We start from the raw sequence: 21018 nt of genomic DNA on the forward strand, positions 1-21018 counted from the left end.
CTAGTATCCAGATGATCTGTAGCGTGTGTGTCAACTAGAATGGTGTCATCATCGTCAAATATAATCCATGCAAGCTCAACCTTGTCACACTGAGATAGAGGCTCGGGCTTTTGTGTAAGAATTGGTGGTGGAGGTGTAGTGATTTGTTGCAAGCAAACCAATGAATCAGATGTGGGCTTCTTATTGTACCACTGAAGTTGGTGGAAAGCTATGCTCTCAATCAGCAGAAAAGCTTCATCAAGTGTCTTGTTTGTAATAGCTCCACCCGCTGCCATATCGACGTAAGCTCGAGTGTCCGAAGTCAATCCTCTATAGAATATCTGCAGCTCTAACCATCTCTCGAGCCCATGATTAGGACATCTCCTGAATAAGGCTTTGTATCTCTCCCAAGCATCATACAAGCTCTCGCCTTCACGCTGAACGAAATTGAAGATCTCATCTCGAATTGTGGACTGCTTGTGTGGTGGGAAATATTTATCCAAGAAAGCTCGCGATATCTCATTCCAACTGTATGACCTTGATGGCAAGGATCGATACCAAGCACGAGCATCATCGCGGAGGGAGAATGTAAACAACCTGCACATGATTGCATCTTGAGGAACTCCATGGTACTTGACTGTATCTGAATACTCCATGACTCAGTGTAAGTGCTCGTAAGGATCTTCATTAGGCAACCCTCCAAACTGATGTTGTTGAACCAAAGCAATAAGACCAGGCTTTAGCTCAAAAAATTTCGCCTCAAAAGACGGCCAAAGTGGCCCTGTGAAATAGCATTGGCTGCTTGGCATCCAAACATCACGAAGCATCGCCATATCTCCGCCAAGTGTAACTATCAATCAACCTGTAAATAGTTTAGATTTCCTATGCACACTCATAAACAGTAAATACTAGTCAGAATGTTAGTATCCTAATAAGCCGAAGCAACAACGACGAAAAAATATAAAAGAAACGCAGAAAATGAAATACACGACGAATTAAACACGGAACTAAAATAAACCTAGTCTATAGCCTAACACGGTCACTCGGCGCTAGTCCCCGGCAACGGCGCCAAAATGATCAATTGTAGGTACAGTGGGGTTTTTATGCCCAAACTGCGAGTGTCGTGTTCTCCTCAGGGACTAGGCAACGGCAACTATGCTTAGCTAAAGCTAGGTGATAGAATTTAGATGATGATTGCAAGGAAATATAGACCTAAACTAACCAAAGTTGATGTCAAACAAAATGAAAATAAGCAATGGAAGGTTCATATTATCTTCACTATATTTTTGTTTTACTAGAGACAATAAAACATCAACACATGCATACATAGACTACAAAAGGAATTCTACAATAAAAGAACACATATATTACTAGGAAGTATGTAAAAGGGGCAAAAGTAAGATTACGGAATAAGGAAAGAAATTTCACATCACAATCACACTCAAATATGTATACATCACAGGTACTTGATATCACCACACAAACATATATAACTAACATACAATGTAACAGAGGGAAGAAACAATAATGTGTCAGGGACAAAAATATATCACCATACAAATATATATTTATATCACAGGTACAAAGCTACCACAGGTACTACAAGATGAACTCCTTTATTCAAGAAGTACAAAACACAAGTGATGAGTTTTAACTAATTACCACACATAAGAACAGAGGGTCATATGCCACAATTCAGTTTTCAGATCAACAATTTAAAACCACACAAGCTTGAGTCTGAAACTAAACATATCATAGCACTAGACAAATCTGAATATTACATTCGATCTCAAATCTATAGAAATTTAGAGAGAGGGAGATGGCAGCAGCAGGAGGTTGAGGGAGAAGAAGTAGCAGCAGGTTGGTGGGTGAGGAGCAGCAGAGAGGGAGAGAGCAATAGCAGGGGACGCAAGAAGCAGTAGAAAGGGGCGTTTGAGACGAAGAAGCAGTAGCAGTAGGTTGAGATAGCAGCAGTAGGAACAAGGGAAGGAGCGGAAGGAGTTGGAGAAGAAGATTAGGAGCAGCAGCAGTTTAGCAGGGGAGAGAATATGTAGCAATCGACGAAGGTGCGCAGGAAATCAGACACCCGCGACCCCAAAGTCTGGCGGGTCACGCGAGTGGCAGCGCTGGTGGTGAGGAGCAGCGGTTGGTGGTGGTGATGGATGAAGTTGGTGGTGAATGGTGGATGTTTATGGTGAGTGTGATGATAGTGCGGAGGCACACCACCACGCTGGCCTGGCCGTGGCGGCGGCCGGAGATGGAGAAGGATGGGTGAGGGAGAGAGATGAGATGCCAGGCCCGAAGGGATCAAGTTTGCAGCTAGGGATTTTGTTCCCCACTCTGATCTTCCACAATTGCACATTGGCCCTCCTCTTCTCTTCATTTCTGCCCAAGAAGATCCTCCTCTTCTTTTAGTTTGCTCCCCTAGATTACTTCTTTCCTTCACGCTCAGGTCCTTGACGTATTTATTTCATGCCCTTCTCTCTTCTCGTTAGCCACATAGTAGAGATCTTGACGATTATAGTGCCTTAGCGCACTTTTCTGCAAAAAAGCAAGCCACAAGTAAATGATCCCTTTATATGATTTTCATTCAAATATGCAGTAATTTATAGCACGAAATGAATGAATATATCTCAATGAACCGTATATTTGAGGGACAAAAGATGTATACGAAATGTGCTTATCACCCCCCCTATAGGGTGCGCCCACTGTCTCGTGGGCCCCTCGGGCGGCCACCGACGTACTTCTTCCTCCTATATATACCTACGGACCCCGAAAACATCGAGGAGCACCACGAAACACAATTTCCACTGCCGTAACCTTATGTATCCATGAGATCCCATCTTGGAGCCTTCGCCGGCACTCTGCCGGAGGGGGAACCGACCATGGAGGGCTTCTACATCAACATCCTTGCCCCTCCGATGAGTTGTGAGTATTTTACCACAGACCTACGGGTCCATAGTTATTAGCTAGATGGCTTCTTCTCTCTTTTTGGATCTCAATACAATGTTCTCCCCCTCTCTTGTGGAGATCTATTCGATATAATCTCTTTTTGCGGTGTGTTTGTCGAGATCCGATGAATTGTGGGTTTATGATCAAGTTTATCTATGAATAATATTTGAATCTTCTCTGAATTCTTTTATGTATGATTGAGTTATCTTTGCAAGTCTCTTCGAATTATCAGTTTGGTTTGGCCTACTAGATTGGTCTTTCTTGCCATGGGAGAAGTGCTTAGCTTTGGGTTCAATCTTGCAGTGTTCTTACCCAGTGACAGAAAGGGTTGCAAGACACGTATTGTATTGTTGCCATCGAGGATAACAAGATGGGGTTTGTATCATATTGCATGAGTTTATCCCTCTACATCATGTCATCTTGCTTAATGTGTTACTCTGTTCTTATGAACTTAATACTCTAGATGCAGGCAGGAGTCGGTCGATGTGTGGAGTAATAGTAGTAGATGCAGGCAGGAGTCGTCTACTTGTTATGGACGTGATGCCTATATACATGATCATGCCTAGATAATCTCATAACTATGCGCTTTTCTATCAATTGCTCAACAGTAATTTGTTCACCCACCGTAATACTTATGCTATCTCGAGAGAAGCCTCTAGTGAAACCTATGGCCCCTGGGCCTATCTCTTATCATATTTTCTTTCAATCTACTTTTATTTGCATATTTACTTTTTGCATCTATATTACAAAATACCAAAAATATATTACTATCTCTATTAGATCTCACTTTCGTAAGTGGCCGTGAAGGGATTGACAACCCCTTTATTGCGTTGGTTGCGAGTTCTCGGTTTGTTTGTGTAGGTGCGTGGGACTTTTGAGGAGCCTCCTACTGGATTGATACCTTGGTTCTCAAAACTGAGGGAAATACTTACCCTACACTTGCTGCATCACCCTCTCCTCTTCGGGGAAAACCAACGCTAGCTCAATATGTAGCATCCAGCAAGACGGGTGAGGTAGTAGATGAGTTCCGCCAACACGAGAGAGTGGTGACGGTGGTGATGCAACTATCTCTGTAGGGCTTCGCCAAGCACTACGAAAATATGACCGAGGATGAACTAGAGGGAGAGGGGCGTCGTACACGGCTAGGGAATCATGGTGTATGTTGCCCCTCTCCTCCCTCTCATATATATATAGGTGGAGGGGGAGGCAGCCCCTAGGGCACCCCAAGTGGCCGGTGGCTGCCCTAGGGCACTTGCCCTGACCGAAACTCCCCCTTCCATATTTGTGCATGGGGGGAGGAAAGGGGGGTTGGCTGCCTTTGGGGCGCCTCCCCTTTCCTTCCCTCCATCTTTGGTGCGTGGGCAAGGGGTGGAGGGGTGCACCAGCCCACTTGTGGGCTGATACGTCTCTGTTGTGTCTATAATTTTTGATTGTTCCATGCCAATATTCTTCAACTTTCATATACTTTTGGCAACTTTTTATACTATTTTTGGGACTAACATATTGATCGAGTGCCCAGTGCTAGTTCCTGTTTGTTGCATGTTTTATGTTTCGCAAAAACCCAATATCAAACGGAATCCAAACGGGATAAAAACGGACGGAGAATTATTTTGGAATATTTGGGATTTTCCGAAGGAAGAATCAACGTGAAACGGTGTCCGAGGTGGCCACGAGGCAGGGGGCGCGCCCTCCCCCTGGGCGCACCTGGCACCCTCGTGGGCCACCCGTAAGGCGGTTGACACTCTTCTTTTGCCGCAAGAAAGCTAATTTTACGAGAAAAATCTGGGCAAAAGATTCACCCCAATCAGAGTTACTGATCTCCGGATATAAAAGAACTCGGTGAAGGGGCAGAATCTGAGAACGCAAAAACAGAGAGAAACAAAGAGATAGATCCAATCTAGGAGGGGCTCTCGCCCCTCCCAATCCATGGGAGCCAAGGACCAGAGGGGAAACCCTTCTCCCATCTAGGGAGGAGGTCAAGGAAGAAGAAGAAGAAGGGGGGCTATCTCCCCCTTGCTTCCGGTGGCACCGGAGCGCTGCCGGGGGCCATCATCATCACTGCGATCTTCACCAACACCGCCGTCATCTTCACCAACATCTCCATCACCTTCCCCCATCTATATTCAGCTGTCCACTCTCCCGCAACCCGCTGTACCCTCTACTTGAACATGGTGCTTTATGCTTCATATTATTATCCTATGATGTGTTGCCATCCTATGATGTCTGAGTAGATTTTCGTTGTCCTATCGGTGATTGATGAATTGCTATGATTGGTTTGAGTTGCATGTTTTATTATTGCTGTTGTCCTATTGTGCCCTCCGTGTCACGCAAGCATGAGGGATTCCCACTGTAGGGTGTTGCAATAAGTTCATGATTCTTTTATGGCGGGTTGCTTGAGTGACAGAAGCATAAACCCGAGTAAGGGGATTGTTGCGTATGGGATAAAGGGGACTTGATACTTTAATGCTATGGTTGGGTTTTACCTTAATGAATCTTTAGTAGTTGCGGATGCTTGCTAGAGTTCCAATCATAAGTGCATATGATCCAAGTAGAGAAAGTATGTTAGCTTATGTCTCTCCCTCAAATAAAATTTCAATAGTGATTACCGGTCTAGTAACATAGTCAATTGCTTAGGGACAATTCCACAACTCCTACCACCACTTTTCCACACTCGTTATATTTACTTTATTGCATCTTTATCTAAACATCCCCTAGTTTATACCTACATGTTCTTTATTATCTTGCAAACCTATCATGTCACACCTACAAAGTACTTCTAGTTTCATACTTGTTCTAGGTAAAGCGAACGTCAATCGTGCGTAGAGTTGTATCGGTGGTCGATAGAACTTGAGCGGATATTTATTCTACCTTTAGCTCCTCGTTGGGTTCGACACTCTTACTTATCGAAAACTGTTGCGATCCCCTACACTTGTGGGTTATCATGGGCTGGTGTGCTTCCCCCTTTTGGCCGATAAGGCCCACCGCTTGCCGATGGCCTCCGGGAACCCCTTCTGGCACTCCGATAAAATACCCGGTACTTCCAGAACCTTTCCGGTGACCAAATACTATCGTCCTATATATCAATCTTTACCTCCGGACCATTCTAGAGCTCCTTTCCATGTCCGTGATCACATCCGGGACTACGAACAACATTCGGTCATCAACTCACATAACTCATACAATACTATATCATCAGCGAACGTTAAGCGTGTGGACCATACGGGTTCGAGAATGATGTAGACATGACCGAGACACCTCTCCGGTCAATAACCAATAGTGGAACCTGGATGCCCTTATCGGTTACTACATATCCTACGAAGATCTTTATCGGTCGAACCTTATGACAACATACGTAATTCCCTTTGTCTGTCGGTATGTTACTTGCCCGAGATTCGATCATCGGTATCTTCATACCCAGTTAATCTCGTTACCGGCAAGTCTCCTTACTCGTTCCGTAATACATCATCTTGCAACTAACTCCTTAGTCACTTTGCTTGCAAGCTTATTATGATGTGTATTACCGAGAGGGCCCAAAGATACCTCTCTGATACACGGAGTGACACATCCTAATATCGATCCATGCCAACTCAACAGACACCTTTGAAGATACTCGTAGAGCATCTTTATGATCACCCAGTTACGTTGTGATGTTTGATAGCACACAAGGTATTCCTACGGTATCCGAGAGTTGCATAATCTCGTAGTCGAAGGAACATGTATTTAACATTCAAGAAAGCAGTAGCAATAAACTGAACGATCATATGCTAAGCTAACGGATGGGTCTTGTCCATCACATCATCCTCCTAATGATGTGATCCCGTTATCAAATGACAACTCATGTCTATGGTTAGGAAACCTTAACCATCTTTGATCAACGAGCTAGTCTAGTAGAGGCTCATTAGGGACACATATTTGTTTATGTATCCACACATGTATTTAAGTTTCCGGTCAATACAATTCTAGCATGAATAATAAACATTTATCATGACTAAGGAAATATAATAATAACCATTTTATTATTGCCTCTACGGCATATTTCCATCAGTCTCCCACTTGCACTAGGTCAATAATCTAGTTCACATCGCCATGTGATTAACACATATAGTTCATATCGCCATGTGACTAACACCCAAAGAGTTTACTAGAGTCAATAATCTAGTTCACATCGCCATGTGATTAACACCCAAAGAGTCTACTAGAGTCAATAATCTAGTTCACATCACCATGTGATTAACATCCAAAGAGTACTAAGGTGTGATAATGTTTTGCTTGTGAGAGAGGTTTAGTCAATGGGTCTACCACATTCAGATCCGTATGTATTTTGCAAATTTCTATGTCTACAATGCTCTGCATGGAGCTACTTGATACGTCCATTTTGCGTCATGCTTTTATATCAATATTTATTGCATTATGGGCTGTTATTACACATTATGTCTCAATACTTATGGCTATTCTCTCTTATTTTACAAGGTTTACCATGAAGAGGGGGAATGCCGGCAGCTGGAATTCTGGCTGGAAAAGGAGCAAATATTGCAAACCTATTATGCACAGCTCCAAAAATCCTAAAACTCCACAGAAGTCATTTTTGGAATTAATAAGAATTATTGAGCGAAGAAAACACCAGAGGGGGCCCACACCCTGGCCAGGAGGGTGGGGGGCGCGCCCACCCCTACTAGGCGCGCCCCCTGTCTCCTGGGCCCCCTGGTGGCCCTCTGGTGCCCATCTTTTGCTATATGAAGGCTTTTACCCTGGAAAAAATCATAAGCAAGCTTACCGGATGAAACTCTGCTGCCACAAGGCAGAACCTTGGCGGAACCAATCTAGGGCTCCGGCGGAGCTGTTCTGCCGGGGAAATTTCCTCCGAGAGGGGGAAATCATCACCATCGTCATCACCAACGATCCTCTCATCGGGAGGGGATCAATATCCATCAACATCTTCACCAGCACCATCTCCTCTCAAAACCCTAGTTCATCTCTTGTATCCAATCTTGTATCAAAACCACAAATTGGTACCTGTGGGTTGCTAGTAGTGTTGATTACTCCTTGTAGTTGATGCTAATTGGTTTACTCGGTGGAAGATCATATGTTCATATCCTTAATGCATATTAATACTCCTCTGATCATGAACATGAATATGCTTTGTGAGTAGTTACGTTTGTTCTTGAGGACATGGGTGAAGTCTTGCTATTAGTAGTCATGTGAATTTGTTATTCGTTTGATATTTTGATGAGATGTATGTTGTCTCTCCTCTAGTGGTGTTATGTGAACGTCGACTACATGACACTTCACCATTATTTGGACCTAGAGGAAGGCATTGGGAAGTAATAAGTAGATGATGGGTTACTAGAGTGACAGAAGCTTAAACCCTAGTTTATGCGTTGCTTCGTAAGGGGCTGATTCGGATCCATATGTCTAATGGTGTGGTTAGGTTTACCTTAATACTTCTTTTGTAGTTGCGGATGCTTGCAATAGGGGTTAATCATAAGTGGGATGCTTGTCCAAGTAAGGGCAGTACCCAAGCACCGGTCCACCCACATATCAAATTATCAAAGTACCAAACGCGAATCATATGAGCGTGATGAAAACTAGCTTGGCGATAATTCCCATGTGTCCTCGGGAGCGCTTTTCTCATTATAAGAAATTGTCCAGGCTTGTCCTTTGCTACAAAAAGGATTGGGCCACCTTGCTGCACTTTATTTACTTTCATTGCTTGTTACCCGTTACAATTTATCTTATCACAAAACTATCTGTTACCTACAATTTCAGTTCTTGCAGAGAAAACCTTACTGAAAACCGCTTGTCATTTCCTTCTGCTCCTTGTTGGGTTCGACACTCTTACTTATCGAAAGGACTACGATAGATCCCCTATACTTGTGGGTCATCAAGACTCTTTTCTAGCGCCGTTGCCGGGGAGTGAAGCGCCTTTGGTGAGTGGAACTTTGTAAGGAAACATTTATATAGTGTGCTGAAATTTTTTGTCACTTGTTACTATGGAAACTAATCCTTTGAGGGGCTTCTTCGGGGTATCTTCACCCCGACCAGTAGAGCAAAGAGTTGCTCCTCAACCTACTGAACCTACTGAAAATATTTACTTTGAGATTCCTTCGGGTATGATAGAGAAACTACTAGCTAATCCCTTTGCAGGAGATGGAACATTGCATCCCGATTTACACCTTATCTTTGTGGATGAAGTTTGTGGATTATTTAAGCTTGCAGGTATTCCTGATGATGTTGTCAAAAGGAAGTTTTTCACTTTATCTTTGAAGGGAGATTCATTGAAATGGTATAGGCTATGTGATGATACGGGGTCTTGGAATTATAAACGATTGAAGTTGGAATTTCACGAGAAGTTCTATCCTATGCATCTTGTTCATCGTGATCGTAATTACATATATAATTTATGGACTCACGAAGGAGAATGCATCGCTCAAGCTTGGGGGAGGCTTAAGTCAATGTTATATTCATGCCCCAATCATGAGCTCTCAAGAGAAATGATTATTCAAAACTTTTATGCTCGGCTTTCTCTCAATGATCGCACCATGCTTGATACATCCTGTGCTGGTTCTTATATGCTGAAGACTACTGATTTCAAGTGAGACTTATTGGAAAGAATTAAACACACCTCTGAAGATTGGGGTTCCGACAATGGTAAGGAGTCAGCTATAACACCTAAGTTTGATTGTATTAAATCATTTATGGATACCGATGCCTTTCGTGGATTTAGCGCTAAGTATGGACTTGACTCTGAGATAGTAGCTGCTTTTTGTGAATCTTTTGCTACTCACATTGATCTCCCTAAGGAGAAGTGGTTTAAATATAATCCTCCCATTTAAGTAAAAGTAGTTGCACCTATTATAGTTGAAGAAAATACTATCACTTATGATGATCCTATTATTCCTACTACTTATGTTGAGAAACCTCCTTTTCCTATTAGGATAAAGGATCATGCTAAAACTTCAATTGTCGTTCGGAAGAGTAATTCTAGAACTTATACACCCCCTGAGAAAATCAAAGTTGAACCTAGTATTGCTATGGTTAAAGATCGCTTGGATGATAATTTAGATGGGCATGTTACTTACTTTTGTGAACAGGCTGCTAATATTGCTAAACCCGATGCTAAGATACATAGACCTGTTGTAGGCATGCCTGTTATTTCTGTTAAAATAGGAGATCATTGTTATCATGGCTTATGTGATATGGGTTCTAGTGCTAGTGCAATACCTCATTCCTTATATGAAGAAATTATGCATGATATCACACCCGCTGAATTAGAAGGTATTGATGTTACAATTAAGCTTGCCAGTAGATATACTATTTCACAAGTTGGGATTGTTAGAGATGTTGAAGTGTTGTGTGGGAAGGTTAAATATCCTGCTGATTTTCTTGTTCTTGGTTCCCCACAAGATGACTTTTGTCCCATTATTTTTGGTAGACCCTTCTTGAATATTGTTAATGCTAGGATTGATTGCGAAAAGGATACTGTTACAATTGGCTTAGGGATATGTCTCATGAGTTTAATTTTGCTAAGTTTCATAGACAACCCCATGATAAAGAATCACCTAGGAAGGATGAGATTATTGGTCTTGCTTCTATTGCCGTGCCTCCTACTGATCCGTTAGAACAATATTTTCTAGACCACGAAAATGATATGTTTATGAATGAAAGAAGGGAAATAGATGAAGTGTTCCTTCAACGGGGTCCTATTCTGAAACACAACTTACCTGTTGAAATCCTAGGGGATCCCCCTCCACCAAAGGGTGATCCCGTGTTTGAGCTCAAACCATTACCTAATAATCTTAAGTATGCTTATCTTGATGAAAAGAAAATATATCATGTTATTATTAGTGCTAACCATTCAGAGCAAGAAGAAGAAAGATTATTGAAAACTCTGAAGAAGCACCGTGCTGCTATTGGATATACTCTGGATGATCTTAAGGGCATTAGTCCCACTCTATGCCAACACAAAATTAAAGTGGAGGAAGATGCCAAACCAGTTAGAGATCCTCAACGACGACTAAATCCTAAGATGAAAGAAGTGCTAAGGAAGGAGATACTAAAGCTCCTTGAGGCAGGTATAATTTATCCCGTTCCTGATAGTGAATGGGTAAGTCATGTCCATTGTGTTCCTAAAAAGGGAGGTATTACTGTCGTTCCTAATGATAAAGATGAATTGATCCTACAAAGAATTATTACAGGTTATAGGATGGTAATCAATTTCCGTAAATTAAATAAATCTACTAAGAAAGATCGTTACCCTTTACCTTTTATTGATCAAATGCTAGAAAGACTATCCAAACACACACATTTCTGCTTTCTAGATGGTTATTCTGGTTTCTCTCAAATATCTGTGTCAGCGAAGGATCAATCAAAAACTACTTTTACTTTCCCTTTTGGTACTTTTGCTTATAGACGTATGCCTTTTGGTTTATGTAATGCACCTGCTACCTTTCAAAGATGCATGATGGCTATATTTTGTGACTTTTGTGAAAAGATTTGTGAGGTATTCATGGATGATTTCTCAGTTTATGGATCATCTTTTGATGATTGCTTGAGCAACCTTGATCGGGTTTTGCAGAGATGCGAAGACACTAGTCTCGTCTTGAATTGGAAAAGTGCCACTTTATGGTTAATGAAGGCATTGTCTTGGGGCATAAGATTTCCGAGAGAGGTATTGAAGTTGATAAAGCTAAAGTTGATACTATTGAAAAGATGCCATGTCCCAAGGACATAAAAGGTATAAGAAGTTTCCTTGGTCATGCCGGTTTTTATAGGAGGTTCATTAGGGACTTTTCTAAAATCTCTAGGCCTCTGACTAATTTATTGCAAAAAGATATTCCTTTTGTCTTTGATGATGATTGTGCAGAAGCATTTGAAATACTTAAGAAAGCTTTGATCACTGCACCTATTGTTTAGCCACCTGATTGGAATTTACCCTTTGAGATTATGTGTGATGCTAGTGATTATGCTGTAGGTGTTGTTCTACGACAAAGAGTTGATAAGAAATTGAATGTTATCCAGTATGCTAGTAAAACTCTTGATACTGCCCAGAGAAATTATGCTACTATTGAAAAAGAGTTTTTAGCAGTCGTATTTGCATGTGATAAGTTTAGACCTTATATTGTTGATTCCAAAGTTACTATTCACATGGATCATGCTGCTATTAAATATCTTATGGAAAAGAAAGATGCTAAGCCTAGACTTATTAGATGGGTTCTCTTGCTCCAAGAATTTGATTTGCATATTATTGATAGAAAGGGAGCTGAGAACCCCGTTGTAGACAACTTGTCTAGGTTAGAGAATGTCCTTGATGACCCACTACCTATTGATGATAGCTTTCCTGATGAACAATCAGTGGTCATTAATGCTTCTTGTACTGCTCCTTGGTATGCTGATTATGCTAATTACATTGTTGCTAAATTTATACCACCTAGTTTCACATACCAACAAAAGAAAAGGTTATTTTATGATTTAAGACATTACTTCTGGGATGACCCACACCTTTATAAAGGAGTAGATGGTGTTATTAGACGTAGTGTACTTGAGCATGAACAGGAACAGATCCTATGCAAGTGTCATTCTGAATCATATGGAGGACACCATGCTGGAGATAGAACTGCACATAAGGTATTGCAATCCGGTTTTTATTGGCCTACTCTCTTCAAAGATGCTCGTAAGTTTGTCTTGTCTTGTGATGAATGCCAAACAATAGGTAATATTAGTAGACATCAAGAAATGCCTATGAATTATTCTCTTGTTATTGAACCATTTGATGTTTGGGGCTTTGATTATATGGGACCTTTTCCTGCCACTAATGGTTACACACATATTTTAGTTGTTGTTGATTACGTTACTAAGTGGGTAGAAGCTATTCCAACTAGTAGTGCTAATCATAACACCTCTATTAAGATGCTTAAAGAAGTTATTTTTCCGAGGTTTGGAGTCCCTAGATATCTTATGACTGATGGTGGTTCACATTTTATTCATGGTGCTTTCCGTAAGATGCTTGCTAAGTATGATGTTAATCATAGAATTGCATCTCCTTATCACCCGCAGTCTAGTGATCAAGTAGAGTTGAGCAATAGAGAGCTCAAATTAATTTTGCAAAAGACTGTGAATAGATCTAGAAAGAATTTGTCCAAGAAACTTGATGATACATTATGGGCCTACAGAACTGCGTATAAAAATCCTATGGGTATGTCTCCGTATAAGATGGTTTATGGAAAAGCATGTCACTTACCTCTTGAACTTGAACATAAAGCATATTGGGCTATTAAAGAGCTCAATTATGACTTCAAACTTGCCGGTGAGAAGTGGTTGTCTGATATTAGCTCACTTGATGAATGGAGAACCCAAGCCTATGAGAATGCCAAGCTGTTCAAAGAAAAAGTTAAAATATGGCATGACAAAAGGATACAAAAGTGTGAGTTTAACGTAGGTGATTATGTGTTATTATTCAACTCTCGTTTAAGGTTTTTTGCAGGAAAACTTCTCTCTAAATGGGAAGGTCCTTACGTTATCGAGGAGGTCTATCGTTCCGGTGCCATAAAAATCAACAACTTCGAAGGCACAAGTCCAAGGGTGGTGAATGGTCAAAGAATCAAACATTATATCTCAGGTAATCCTATCAATGTTGAAACTAATATTATTGAGACTGTAACCCCGGAGGAATACATAAGGGACACCTTCCAGAATGTTTCAGACTCCGAAAAGGAATATGTATATGGTACGGTAAGTAAACCGACTCCAAAACAGTTCTAATGGCAATTTTTCTTTGTTTTGGAATATTTAAGAATTTTGGAAAGCAAGAAGTAATCCGGGAAGGACACAAGGCCTCCACGAGGGTGGAGGGAGCGCCCACCCTTCCTGGGCGCGCCCCCCTGTCTCGTGGCCACCTCGTGTGCCTCCCGGACTCTGTTTTCTTCCACGTTACGTATTTTGGTCGGTAAAAATTCATTATACAATCTCTTGAAGGTTTTGACCACCATATCACACAATATCCTATGTTTTTGTTTCGAGTTGTTCCTGTTACAGATTAAGAACAAGATGTCTTCTCAAGAGTCAGTCGGGCAGAGTCGGATGTCTCACCCGACACCAGGTCCAGGAGCAAATAGCGATGCTTATCACTTTGGACCATCAACGGAGGATGAGATGGAGGCTGACTTGAAGAGGATAGATGCCATGAAGGAAGATCAGGAAGTTACCTCTCGCCACCAAGCAGGATTCATGATGGGGGAACCACATACCTCGGCTATTCCAAATTCGGTCATCCCTCCCAACGTTAAATTTCTTTCTTATGAAAACATGAAAAAGAGCGTCACTTATTCTCCAGAAGCTATGCAGCATCCTTGGGTAAAGGGAGCTTTAACCATCACGGGCAAGCTCCGCAAAGAAATTATGGACCTCAAACAATAAGTCAATAAACTCGAGGAGGAGAATCGTATCCTGAGGGGCATCATCGCCAAGAAGATCACAACACCAACTATGAAGAAGGAGACATAATCACACGGGTATGGGCACTCCCCTTGGCAACTGCCAAGCTTGGGGGAGGTGCCCCGGTATCGTATCACCATCACACTCCTATCTTTACCGTTTTAGTTAGTTCGATCCTTTCAGTAATATCTTGATGTAGTAGATAGAAGTTTTGGTATCAAGTAGTTTTGAGTTTTGCTTTGTGATCTCTTTATGTAATCGAGTCTGTGAGCTATCTATAATAAAGATTAGTGTTGAGTCAAGGGCTTTGCTATATTGCTATGATCTTGAGAAAGTAGAAAGAATAAAAAGAATAAAAGATTTCATATTGATCTTATGGATAGTAATGACTTCACACATAAAAAGTATGAGGCATAAAAGTTGTTGAGAGTTGACAAACATAGTTTTGGTCATCATTGCAATTAATAGGAAGTAATAAGGAAAGAGAGGTTTTCACATATAAATATGCTATCTTGGACATCTTTTATGATTGTGAGCACTCATTAAGTATGACATGCTAAAAGAGTTGATGTTGGACAAGGAAGACAACATAATGGTTTATGTTTTCTCACATCTCAGTTAAAGTATATTGTCATTGATCTTCCCAACATGTTGAGCTTCCCTTGCCCCCTCATGCTAGCCAAAATTCCTTGCACCAAGTAGAGATACTACTTGTTGGGGATATAACTATTTGAGTAAGCCACCCAGGAGGGGCCGGGTTACAAAAAGAAGACTTACCAGAGAGAAGGCCCAAGACCAACGCATGAAGATGGCGGTTCATGAAGGGATTAAGGCCCACAGGAGGCTTAAGGCCCATTATAGTAAACCGCCATAATGGCATGACTTGTATCATAAGGTAGTTTTAACTAGTCACCGAGCCGGACACTGTTATAAGCCGGCCGGGACTCTGTAGGCCACAGGGCGTCAACCCGTGTATATAAGGGGACGACCTGCTGGCGGCTTAGGGCAAGAAACAACTCATCGAGAACCGGGCATAGCGTGTCTCGCTCCCTGGTTATCGAAACATCAATACCAACCCAACTAGACGTAGGCCTTACCTTCACCGAAAGGGGCCGAACTAGTATAAACCCTCTCATGTCCTTTGTCCCGATTAACCCCTTCAAGCTTCCTAGTTGCGATGGCTCCACAACTAAGTCCTTTCACGAGGACATCTGACGTGACAATTCCATGACAGTTGGCGCCCACCGTGGGGCCAGCGCATGGTGGATTTGAGTTCTTGAAGGGCAACTTCGAAGGGCTCAAGGGATACGTAGTGGGCCGGATGACCAAGAGTCATCGCGGCAAGATCTACATCGACGGCGAAGGCTGGGGCCCTGATGCCGGCTCAATTGAGTATGGGTATCGGGTCCCCTTCGGAGGGATCCACGTCTTCATCAGCCGGATTGGCGAGCCGGGGCCTGAGCCGAACAACTGCACCGACCTCGTCGAGACGGCTCAGCGTGCGAAACCCTCCCGAGCTCAACCCAGCATGAAGCGTGTCTTTGTGGGCTGCATCCATGGAGAAGAGCTTTCTGAAAGTCTTGAAGATGGTGGTGAGACGGTCGTCCACTCTGACGGTGATTCGTCTGCCGGTTCAACAGATTCTCTGTATCAAGTTCAAGATGGTGTGCTCGGGGGCTGTTTCGATGGCATAAGTATTCTGGACCCCTGTGAGTCGCTGAATTGGGCAGGAGTCTTCATGGTTGGGACTCAACCTGGTCAAAACTCTACGGCCGCTACTGCAGTCACGTCTGGGATAGGAGCGGCCGGGGCAGGAGGCCCTATGCGCCCGCCGGCTCAAGTGCTAATAGACCTCATGGACAAGCTTACGACCCTGTTAACCGCCACGGTTATCCCTGCGAACAAATATGAGCATGACGTGAGGAGATAGCTCAGGCCAAGGAGGCCTTGGCAGCTGAGGATACTAGACTAGCTACGGAGCGGGCGACTCTCGACGCCCGGGCACAGCGTTTGCAGTCAGAGGCTTACCAGCTCACGATGAGCTTAAACGCGTCCAATGAGGTAATGAGGAGGAGACACCAGAAGACCCAATCCCGGTTACCTTCGAATTACGACCCTCGGGTTCTTTTCGCTACACCCGGAGCCAGCCCAAGTAACCCGCCAGATGCCAATCAGCTTATGACAACCAGAGTAGGAGGACCGGCTCAGCATCGAGAGATGCCGCCTCCTCATGTGAGCATGGCGCCGCCACGTTATGTGCCGATACCGTCGGGTCACTTTTCCAACCCCATGGAGAACTTAATCGCAGCATCAGCGCGTCTGGCGGCTCTCCCAGTGGATGGTGATGATCCAACAGCAGTGGAGACCCGGAGAATCAGGGAACTTGTCCAGACGGCCCTGTCTCAGCAAGAGACCTATTCTTACAGCCGGGATAGGATTCATTCAACTCCTCCGCCTTGGTTAGCACCGCCTCGTCAGAACCGGAGTCCGAGTTACAGCAGGCACATGGAGTCTGATGCTTTGTCAAGCAACGCCCAGCGCCGCGACCAACATGGTGGCTATAACCCGGTGCAGGACTGAGTACGTCAGGAGAATGAGCGGGCGGCTCAACTGGCGGCTCAACAGGCGGCACGTTCGAATGTTACAGAATATCCAATGACTTCCACTGAGATGGGAGTAGCCACCAGAACCGGTGGTGTTCCTTGTTTGATACCGGCTTTGCGTAATGTGCGCCTGCCCAAGGACTTCAAGGGACCTCGAAAGGTACCGAATTACACGGCTGATTTACAACCTGGAGCCTGGATTGAGAGCTATGAGATGGCCATGGAGCTCTTGGAAGTCAGTGACGCGGCAATGGCTAAATACTTCACCATGATGTTAGATGGAACGGCCCGGTCTTGGTTAAAGAGTTTACCACCCAATTCCATTGGCTCGTGGGAGGAGTTGAAAGCCCATTTCATCCAGAACTTCAAGGACACCTGTAAGCAGTCTATGTCAATCGTGGACTTGACGAATTGTAAGCAGGGGGAGGGCGAATCCACCACCCATTGGGTACGCCGGGTCAAGGAGATAATTCATTCATCTGATAAGATGGATGCCGGCTCTGCAGTCCTCATGTTGGAGAAAAATTGCAGCTTTGAGCCGCTGAGGCAGAAACTGGGGCGCCTTAAGCGTGACTGCAGGGATATGGGCACGCTGATGGTGGCTTTAGTTAAATATGCCGATTCTGATAGTACCAAGGATCCCGCGTCTGATGATGAGAAGACAGGGAAGGGAAAAAGGAACGGCAATGGAAAGGGTCAACAACACAACCTGGGGAATCAAAGCGGCAATAAGCGTAAGGCGGATGGCAACCCGGAGCTTGTAGCCAACGCTAATACATAGGGTAACAATCAGAGACGTAAGGGTAAGTGGCCTCGATCCGGCGGGTCAGGACCATCTCTTGAGCAACTACTCAATGAGCCCTGCCCGAAACACGGCACCCGGGAGCACCCCGCTACACACCTGTGGAAGGATTGCGTGATCATGAAGGCATTTAAAAATTCCAATACCTTTGATGGTGGTCATGGATCGGGCGGCGGTTCAGGGGCTGGCGGCTTTCATGGCCCGGGTGGTGGTTCAAATTCCGGTTTCCAGGGACAGCTGGGTGGAAATAATCAGCAGCAATCTGGTCAGGGAGGACAACAGCAGCAGTAGTCAGGTTATCAGAGCCATCCGAAACAGTTGAGTGGTGGGCAGTACCATGTGTTTACCACTAGCTTATGCAAACGTGACCAGAAGGTTCTTAAGAGGGCCATAAATTCGGTTGAGCCGGCAATTCCTCGTTATTTGAGGTGGTCAGAGCAACCCATCATATGGAGCAGAGAGGATCACCCTCCACGAGTCGATAATCCGGGTTAGTTAGCCTTGGTAGTAGCACCCCAGGTTGGTGGATATAAATTCACTAAGGTACTCATGGATGGAGGTAGCAGCATCAATATCCTCTATTATGATACATTCCAACGCATGGGGTTGACTGAGAAGAATCTAAGAACATCCAACACTGTTTTTCACGAGGTGGTTCCAGGCAAGTCGGCTTACCCAGTTGGCAAGATTGAGTTGGAGGTGGCCTTTGGAGACGAGTATGATTCCAGGGCTGAGAAATTGACGTTTGAAGTGGTCAAAATCAGGAGTCCATATCACGCTTTGTTTCGGCGATCGGCTTACGCTAAGTTCATGGCACGGCCATGTTACGTTTACTTACAACTCAAGATGCTGGGTTACAAGGGCACCATCACTGTGCATGGGAGTCGAAAGATAGCTTTGGAACGTGAAGAAGGCGATGCGACATACACTGAGACTGCATGTGCCGCGGAAGAGCTTAAGTTTTACCAAGACAATGTTGACCCGGCGGATATGACCTCCCTCAAGAAACCAACTACTGAGCATGACCCGGCATTGAAGTTTCAATCAGCCGCTGAGACAAAGCTTGTTGACTTTACCCCAGGAGACACCTCTAAGCAGTTCAGTATCAGTGCCAACTTGGATCCTAAATAGGAAAGCGCGCTCATCGAGTTCATCCATGAGAATCGGGACATCTTTGCATGGAAACCTTCTGACATGCCGGGTGTACCGAGGGAACTCGCTGAGCACACTCTTAATATTGATCCAAAGTATAAGCCGGTTAGGCAGTTTCTCCGGCGGTTCAACAAAGAGAGACGAAAAGCTATTGGAGAAGAGGTTGCCCGGCTCTTAGCGGCCGGGTTTATTGTTGAAGTTTTTCATCCAGAGTGGTTGGCTAACCCGGTGTGGGTACTCAAGAAGAACGGCACTTGGTAGATGTGCGTGGATTACAAGGACTTAAACAAGGCTTGTCCGGCTGATCCCTTCGCTCTCCCCCATATTGATCAAATCATTGATGCTACGGCGGGTTGTGAATGTTTGAGCTTCTTGGATGCTTACTCTGGTTATCATTAGATCAAGATGGCAGTTAAGGACCAGGAGAAGACAACTTTCATCACTCCGTTTGGGGCCTTCTGTTATGTATCTATGTCGTTTGGACTCAAGAGTGCCCAGGCGACTTATCAGCGATGCATGCAGAACTGTTTGCACGATCAAATTGGGCGTAATGTTCATGCTTATGTGGATGACATCATGGTGAAATCCAGAGAAAAGGAAACCTTAATATCCGATTTGAGAGAGACCTTTGACAATATCCGGGTTTACAAGATGATGCTTAACCCGGCCAAGTGTGTGTTTGGTGTACCGGCAGGCACGCTCCTGGGTTTTCTGGTGTCAAACAGAGGCATTGAAGCTAATCCGGAGAAGATCACGGCGATTACCTCTCTGGCTAAGCTGGCGTGTATCAATGATGTTCAGCGCCTGGCGGGTCGTGTTGCTGCTTTAAGCCAGTTCATTAGCCGGTTAGGGGAGAAGGCCTTACCGCTATATCAGATGATGAAGAAAACGGACACTTTCTTCTGGAGCGATGCCGCCAACACTGCCTTTGAAGATTTAAAGAGACAGTTGTCTGAGCCACCGGTTCTTGTGGCTCCCATTGATAGAGAGCCGCTATTGTTATATGTGGCTGCTAACTCGCGGGCCGTCAGTGTTGCCATCGTGGTACAGCGTAAAGAGGCAGGCAAGGAGCACCCGGTTCAAAGGCCGGTTTACTACGTCAGTGAGGTGCTCATTGAGTCTAAACAAAGGTATCCGCATTGGCAAAAACTTGTTTATGGTGTGTTCATGGCAAACCGGAAGCTGAAGCAGTACTTCCAAAGTCACCCTATAACGGTGGTTAGTTCAGCTCCTTTGGGAGACATCATTCAGAACAGGGAGGCCACAGGACGAATCGCCAAGTGGGCTATTGAGCTTGGGCCTTATGGTTTGAAGTATATGCCCCGTACTGCCATCAAATCTCAGGCCTTGGTGGACTTTATCAATGATTGGACAGAGTTGCAGGCACCTGAGGAGAAGCCGGACAATACGTATTGGATTATTCACTTTGATGGGTCCAGGCAGTTAGAAGGATCAGGGGCTGGAGTTGTTTTAACTTCCCCTCGAGGTGACAAATTTCGTTATGTGCTACGGCTCATGTTTCCTTGTACTAACAATGCAGCTGAATACGAGGCCTTGCTCCATGGTCTCCGGATGGCCAAGGAGATGAATTTAAGCCGGGTAAGGTGCTTGGGCGACTTAGACCTCGTGGCTCAACAGGTCTCAGGCACGTGGGATTCTAAGGATCCCCTTATGGCAGCTTATCATCGTGAAGTAGATGCTGTAGCTGGGTACTTTAAAGGATATCAGGTGGAGCACATTGATAGAAGGAAGAATGAGGCGGCTGATGCGTTAAGCCGGTTAGGCTCTCAGCATAAGCCGGTACCGCCTAACACCTTTCTTGATGTTCTACATAATCCTTCTATCAAGGTACCTACAGAGGAAGAGCTTGCAGTGCCAGACCCGGAGGCACAGTTGGTGGCCGCACTTCACGTCATCCCAGATTGGACATTGCCATATTTGGCTTATATGACCCGGGGAGAGCTGCCTGAGGATGAGACCTTGGCAAGAAAAATTGTCAGGCGGTCCAAATCCATGACAATTGTTAATGGCGAGTTACATCACCTCAGTGTCACAGGGGCGTTCCAGCGTTGTGTGTCGCCTGCGGAGGGTCAAGAGATA

General features: G+C 44.2%; 1 non-coding gene across 1 annotated transcript; it reads left to right on the forward strand.

The window, feature by feature from the left end:
- Positions 1-342: 342 nt before the first annotated feature.
- LOC123047767 (small nucleolar RNA R71) lies at positions 343-449 on the forward strand. The gene has a single exon (XR_006423131.1). It is a non-coding gene; the product is annotated as a small nucleolar RNA R71 (small nucleolar RNA).
- Positions 450-21018: the final 20569 nt, after the last annotated feature.

This window comes from Triticum aestivum, chromosome 2B (assembly GCF_018294505.1).
Source record: "Triticum aestivum cultivar Chinese Spring chromosome 2B, IWGSC CS RefSeq v2.1, whole genome shotgun sequence".
Classification (NCBI taxonomy): Eukaryota; Viridiplantae; Streptophyta; class Magnoliopsida; order Poales; family Poaceae; genus Triticum; species Triticum aestivum.